This window comes from Amborella trichopoda, chromosome 3, assembly GCF_054954075.1.
Source record: "Amborella trichopoda isolate Santa Cruz 75 chromosome 3, AtrichopodaSantaCruz75HAP2 v2.0, whole genome shotgun sequence".
In the NCBI taxonomy this organism is placed as follows: domain Eukaryota; kingdom Viridiplantae; phylum Streptophyta; class Magnoliopsida; order Amborellales; family Amborellaceae; genus Amborella; species Amborella trichopoda.
In genome coordinates, this window is record NC_142338.1 from 49,124,636 (window position 1) to 49,132,684 (window position 8,049).

The 8,049-nt window shown below is 32.0% G+C and overlaps 1 non-coding gene across 1 annotated transcript; it reads right to left on the reverse strand.

The window, feature by feature from the left end:
- Positions 1-6,997: 6,997 nt before the first annotated feature.
- On the reverse strand, positions 6,998-7,071 carry TRNAN-GUU (transfer RNA asparagine (anticodon GUU)). The gene has a single exon. It is a non-coding gene; the product is annotated as a tRNA-Asn (tRNA).
- Positions 7,072-8,049: the final 978 nt, after the last annotated feature.

Sequence of the window (8,049 nt, forward strand, 5' to 3'; positions counted from 1 at the left end):
AGTTTTTAAAGTTTGAATTTAAGATATAATAAAATAATAGTAGATTATATAATATAATGTACAATAAATAGTACATTGAAAATTTTTATTTTATTCAAAGTAATTTATTAAAGGAAAAAGCTAGAGTTTGCCCATTAGCTCATATGAACGTATGAGCTTAACGACCCAGATTGAATCTGAGCCGATCTGACGATCATTGATATCCGGTAGTGCTTGAATTTTTTTCTTCTACAAATCCAAATCACTTGAAATTTTAGGTGTGTGTTTTTCTCATCAAGGCACACTTAATAAAAATATATAAAACAAATTATTGTGAAAAGTAAAATGACATAAAATACCTCCCAAAACTTTTTGGTGGTATTTTGGTCAAATTATTTCATGTAAAAAAAAAATTTGATATTTTTCGAAGATTTACCTATTTTTGAAGAACGTACGCCTAAAATTTCAAGTGATTTGGATTTGTAGAAAAAAAAAAAATTCAAACACTACCGAACATCCGTGATTGTCAGATCGGCCCAGATTTAATTTGGACCGTTCAGCTGATATGTTCATATGAACTAATAGGCTAACCCCAGCTTTTTTCTTTATTGAAATAACAATCGCCAAAATTAAAATTAAACAAATTACACAACTGAACAATATTATACATAACACAATATCCACATGCAACAACTAATAAAATAATATTATATAAAATATATTAGTTTTAGATAAAATAATATCCGCATAAAATGAGACCCGAATGCGAAACGATGATTTCATCCTCTCCGTAGGAACAACTCATGCTAGCTTTTTCTTCTCGATATTATACATAACACAAATATCCACATGCAACAACTAATAAAATAATATTATACAAAATATATTAGTTTTAGATAAAATAATATCCGCATAAAAATGAGACCCGAATGCGAAACAATGATTTCATCCTCTCCGTAGGAACAACTCATGCTAGCTTTTTCTTCTCGATGAGTGTTGGTAAGTCCAACGATATGCACATCTTCATATCAAATTTCTTTTCTATATGTCATTGTTTATTGCTTAAATATTTGGGATTCTATACAAGGAGACCATTTACCGATGGTATATGGAGTTCATAATTACTTACAACCATCCAATGTGAAATCAGTTAATTTGGGTGTTTTATTAAGTTCAAAAAGAAAAAAATTAATTTTTTATTTGATCAATGAAATGAATGCAGCCACTCAATTTTACATCCAATAGACAAGATTAATCGTGAAGAAAACAAAAAGCTTACTCTATATTTTCTAAATATGTTATGCTCTCGTCAATGCTTACTTACTCTATTGGGTACAACCCAATCCAGGAGTATCTCTAGACCGCAAATTATGTGGATGTGACACTTTCAACGCATAGGACCAAGCTCAATAAAAAAAAAAACCTAAACTGCACTCTCTGTGTGGTTCGAAATTTCATATTGAAGATGTCTTTCCAAGTCTTATGCCCGGGGGAGAAAGCCGTATAGTATGCTCCCATGGGAGTACATTTTGTAAGAGAGAGAGAAATATATGGCTATGCTGTACATTTTGTAAGAGAGAGAAAGAAATATATAGCTTGTTCAAGACTGCCGCCTAGAAGGGCGTTTAACGGTCTACCCCAAAAACTTCATGATGACAAGGCGCACGCCTCAAAAATTGGGCTGGGCCGGGTCTTTAATAAGAATTTTTTTAAAGAAAACAGTCTATATAAGTTTTCAATCTTAAAATGTAGAATTAAAATGGCAGATCAAAAATCCATCATAAAAAGTTGTTTAGATATCGAAAAACCCTTTAATTGATAATCTCGATATCGAAATATATGAATATAAAAAGATAAAAAAATTTCAAATTCGCAAAATAGTGTATCTTGCAACACATTATTTGGACGGTTTATTTTCAAGATTTTCATGGGTTTATAGATCTACTTGATTTAAACCATTTTTAAAGTTTAAAATTTTATAGTTAAAGATGAAAATATATTCTCAAGCCATCATAAAATAATTTTATATCAAAATTACACTTATGGTAAAATTTAGAGGTATGCCTTAATTGGATTGTATACAATTGCAACATTATGCAAACCACACCTTTTTTTTTAAAAGCATAATATATAGTTCAAGCCCGACCCTGCAAAAAGATATTTTTCGTACCTATCAAGCCCAGCCACAGGCATTAACGTGCAACCAAACCTACACAAAAATTGGGCTACCCTAGAAGCCGGCGGCCCGGCATAGGCCCATTAACATGCTTAGATGCGGGTAAAACTCATGCATGACAGATAAAGAGAAGTGCATTGCCAATGAAATGAAAGGGCAAGTGAGTGGAGAGTAGGTCACTAAGAGAAACGTGAAGAGGAAGAAGAGGACAACATAAGGGCGCTGGCCCCAAGAAAAAGTTCATATAAAATTGACTTCTTGAGATGCACCTAAAAAAAGTCTATAAACCTTTTAGGTGCTGCTTTTATTAAACGTTTTCACGTTTTGAGATTTTGTGAAGGACGGGGTTTTTATGAGTAAGCCGAACCGTACTATACATATGCGGCCCTTTTCTAAACTATTTTTTAAATGGATTTTTAATTTACAATTTTAGGGATTTATGATTTAGATTGAGATGATCATGAACAAGAAAAATAAAGAAAGAAATTTTATATTTAAAATGTGAGCGTTTTTTTTAAAGACTTGTAAAGATGGACAGCGGGCTCTTGCATGAAGGACTTTTCGTTTTGTGAAAGTTGTTATAAACTTTTCTTACGTGATGTTTTGAAATTTTGTAAAAGTTGTTCAAAACTTTTCTGGAGAAGTCGGCAGTCGGCAGTCGGCAATAAAGTAGGGTGGAATGAGTATGTGAATCCTCTTGTCACGTGTATTTAATTCGGACTTAGAGAGAGAGCAGATGAGAAGCTCAATCATTGAGGTGAGAAGACAGTGCCAATAGTAATTCAAAATATTGTTATCGTTTTTATTCAATATTCTAATTATAAAAATGAAGATAAAAGGTCAAATTTCATATTAATGTTATTTTTAAATGAAAAGCAAGAATTTTTACCCTTGGATTAGGCTGGTTCAATATCAACCATTAAAAGGTCCACCTTGTAAATGTCTACAGCATGTGGACGTAATACCAACTGTGTAGGTAAATACAGACTATTTAAAAAAAAAAAAAAAAAAGGGGAAGGTAAATACGGAAAAATGTTGCGAGCGAGCTCCACTGCCTATATCACGAGCTAATGCGACTGAGGTGCTCAAATCTTGGTGATTTATGGAAAACGGCTCTTAGGACATTTATTCATTTTTTGATCAATTTCATAGTTAGGTGTAAGAATAGATTTTTAAGCGATTGTAAGGGTTTTCAACACGAGAACTGCATCTTTTAGCAAGCTTTACACATGCACATTACTTTGATTATTTACTGCCAACGCCTCATACAAACTGCACGCTTTAACTAATTAATTAATAATTATAGTAAAAAAAATATATGTATGGACAACTAAACGGATAGATAAGTGAGTTATAGTTAATCTTACATCAAGAGTCAGTATTGAGTAGGTTGGGAATTTACCTGAACTCGACCCAAGACCCTGCAACCCAACCCGTCTGGGTGTGGGTATGGGTCCAAGATTTAAACCCGGCAAGTCGGATTTGAACCCAAATCTTTGACCCAAAGAGTAAATCAGGTCAGGTTCGGGGTGGGTCTCGGGTCCAGGTGGACCCACCCCAAACCCGACCCTATTATTTTAAAATATTATATAATATTTCTTATATATAAATTTATAAAGGTTATTATAATAATATATAAATACTCTTTTATCTTCTTTTGACATTTTTCTTATATACACACACACAAATAATATATATTATTTGATGTATATTTTTTATTTTTCTTCGCAAATCTTCTTATTAGTCTTAAAATGAGAAAATTGATGAATTATTGCTCAAATTCCTTATTAGCAATTTACATGTGTTTGGTAATTTTTTAGTATATGTTTTTAGGTTTTTTTTAAATTTTTAGCTAATTTTTTAATTTTACTATATATAATCCATCGGGTCCTGGTCCGATTATGGGTCCTCTAAATAAATTCTAGGTCCAGCTTCGAGTTCGAGTCCCATATATGGATTTCGGGTCCAGGTCTAGGTCCAGGCAAAGGCAGACCCAGACCCTACCTAACTTGTTCCCACCCCTAGCTTTGAACATGTATCTCTTTGTTTTACTTATGGATGAGTTAATTAAGTACCTACAAGTTGAGGTATTGTGGTATATGTTATTCGTATATGACATATTTGTGATTAATGAGACTAGAAGCAGTGTCATAAAGTTAGAACTTTGGGTGGATGATCTAGAATATAAAGGTTTTAAAATTAGTTGGACTAAGACAGAATATATGAAATTCAAGTTTAGTAATAATAGGGATAGAAGAAACATGAAATAGTTAATCTTGATAGCCAATAAATACCTAAAGACAGTATTTTCGATACTTTGGTCGATAATCCAGGAAAATGAAGAGATTGAGGAAGATGTCACACATAAAATTAAAGCTATGTGGGTAAAGTAGAGATATGCATTTGGAGTTTTATGTGATTGCCACATACCAATGAAGTTGAAGGGGAGTTATATTGTACAGTTGTAAGATCATCTTGGCTTTATAAGATGGAATGTTGCATAGTCAAGAAACAACATATACATAAGATGAGTGTAGCTGAGATGGAGATGTTGAGATGGACGAGTGCGAAGACAATAAATAATAGAATTCGAAATAAATACATTCGAGAGAACTTAGGTGTGGCTTCAATAAACAATTAGATGAGAGAATGTAAAGTTAGGTAGGGGGTCATGTGCAATATAGATCTAATACATCAAGTGGAAGGCTTTAAAAGAGCAAGAAAAATGTCCAAAAGGATATGAATAGAAGTATTAAGAGAAAATATGAGAACTTATAGTCTTACTAAGGGTATGGCCCTTGATACAATAGAATAGCGGAATATGATTCGTGTAACTGATCCCAAATAATTGGGATCTACGAGTGAAATTACCTGCATATACCATTAATTGCTTTCCAATAATTAATATAGTTAATTTCTAATAGCTAATAAAATCAGTATTTGGTGTAACTTAAAATCAGCCATGCACCAATATTCAATTGCATGACGCTAAAATATGTTTGGGGCATACTTTAAATTCAAATAAGGCATGTAAAGCCACGACGGCCTCATCTATATCCTCGCAAAACACTTTTGGAAAAGCATGAGATGAAAGGCTTGCATAGCTTCTTGTTAAAATACCTAAAAATATTGAAAATGGACAGTTCAATGATGTGATACAAGTTAAATTATTTGTAAGACTTTATTTTTATTTTTTTTTTATATCAATACATCTCAAGATTGATATGATCAATTTGATATTTTTACAGTATTGGAATAACCTTTTACTGTGGGTTTTAAAAGTGCGTCTTACTTTTATAATACGAGTTTAATGCCTTGTATAAACTTTTTTCAAAGGTAAATATCATATAAAGGGTTGAAACCACTTACATAATCATTAAAAGAATCAAATGACCTGAAGTAACATTTGATGAGTTAGTTCTTTATCTTCATTTCACTTAGGTACCTCTTAAAAAAATATTTAAAAACTGCCAATTGTCCTTGAAAGCTTAGACAATCTTGGATATTTTGGTAATTTGACCCATGCCATAGCCGAATGGCCAAAGACAGTTATGCTCGTTCAGTGTTGCAAATAAAGAACACATTATTCAAGATTCATAATGAGAAATAATTATGGTTATTTTTATCATTTTGGAACCATGTGCCTTGCTTATGGAAAATAACATAAATACCCACAATTGTCGTCATTGAGAATTCTGAACAAATTGTTCTTTATTTGCAACTCTAAACAAATAGGGATTTGTCATTTGACCAGAGTCTCTTTGGGATCAAATCAAATTACTATGATAACCTAATTGCTCTGGCTTCTCAATCTTAAATAAAGGCAAATTCGGAATATATATATATATCTAAGAGGTATCTAAATGAAATGAATAAAAATAACAAACTCTCAAATATTAATTGAGATCACCTGATTCCTTTAAAAAATATTTTCACTTGAAAAAACTTCTTCATGTGATTTGGTATGGAAGTTTTCCTCATGAAATAACTGTCAATTGATGTGAAAAAAATGCATTGGGCCAATTGGTATGAAAAAACATCCACACGGAATTACATGAGGGAGTTTTTTTCATATAAAAATACTTTCACATAAATATTTTCACGTGTACCAATTATGCCCTTAGTAATTTTACATTGGGTCTACGCCTTAGACTATATTTCCCTTGGAATAAAATGTACAAGGGATACAAAAGTGTTTCTTCACCTAAATAAACGATCTTTAAGTTCCAATATATTGAGATCAAACCTTAGGGTAATTTTATCTAAAAAAATGTTACTAATCTCCAAAATGAAGACTTTTTGGGTAAGTACATAGAGTTCACAAAAATATTTTCACGCGTACCAAATATGCCTTTAAGAATTTTACATGAGATCTCAACCGCTTAAAGTAAATTTCCCTTGGAATAAAATGTACAAGGGATGCGACAATGTTTCTTCGCCTAAATAAACGACCTTTTAAGTTCCAATATATTGAGATCAAAACTTAGGGTAATTTTATCTTAAAAAAACGTTACTAGTCTCCAAGTTCCAATATATTGAGATCAAAACCGGTAATTTTATCTTTTAAAACGTTACTAGTCTCTCCAAAATGAAGACTTTAAAAAACTTTACTAGTCACTTCATTTTACTTTAAAAAGCGTTACTAGTCTCTCCAAAATGAAGACTTTAAAAAAAAAAAGGTTACTAGTCTCTTCATTTTACTTTAAAAAGCGTTACTACTAGTCTCTCCAAAATGAAGACTTTAAAAAAAAAAGGGTTACTAGTCTCTTCATTTTACTTTAAAAAGCGTTACTACTAGTCTCTCCAAAATAAAGGCCTGTTTTTTGGGTAAGTAAAATTATGCGCTAGAAGGAGGGCTTGAACCTCCGACCTTGTGGTTAACAGCCACACGCTCTAACCAACTGAGCTATTCCAGCATTCGCTTTAAATAAAAGAATCCAATTTTCAAATACAAATCCTCAAAAGGAAAATGATTCGATAGAGCTTCAGCCCCCTATCAAAATAAGTAACGTTTTACTTCATTATTCATCAAAAATTACTATTCAAGCATTGGAAAACCTTTGCATCCATCATCTAGACTTTGAACATATTAGGTGTGAAAAACAATTTAGGATTTAAATTCTAAAAATAATGTTTATTGCAGCAAATTATCTAAACAATCTATTCCACCTTAAAATTAAGTGTTTATAGATCCACAAAATATGTACCACTTTTTGAATTCCAAATTTTATTATCAGTGTTGAAAATTGATTTAGATCCATCACGAAGATTTATGCGGCGGAAATGTATCTCTTCCTCTCTCTAGCTTTGATAAGTACTTGTCGCTCTCTAGGCTTTTTTTTTAGCATTACTTTCTCTCTCTAGCTTTGACAAGTAAACGAGAGCAAGTAGATGCCAATCTCTCTCTCTCTCTCTAGATGGGCCATAGGTGGTCCCAAAGATGTGATCCTCCGTATCAACTCCATATGGGTTGATACTGTTGTTTGGGTTTGGGGAGACCACTCTACACTATGGTCTCCACCAAATCAAAAGGAGCATTTCCCTTTTATGAAAAATGTTGGATCATCTTTCATTCCCTATTATGGAGCTTTGCTCCTTTATTAATGAAAGCACTTGCTAACATTTAATGAAAAAATAATAATTGATTCACCTTCTAATAATTTCAAAGAAAAGCGAAAAAGGATTTGAACTTTTAAATCCTTCAATATGACTGTCCCTCAAATTGAGTCAATCTTTGAATTAGATTTTATTTGTGAATTTTTTTTTTGAGTTATAAATATATGTCCTTGTTTAACTTGATCTTAGGGTTAAGTAAATACGATTGCAAAAATTTTCAGATCAGAGAATATCCATTAGTGTGTTTTTAGGCCCAGAGGACCACCAATAATTACCCG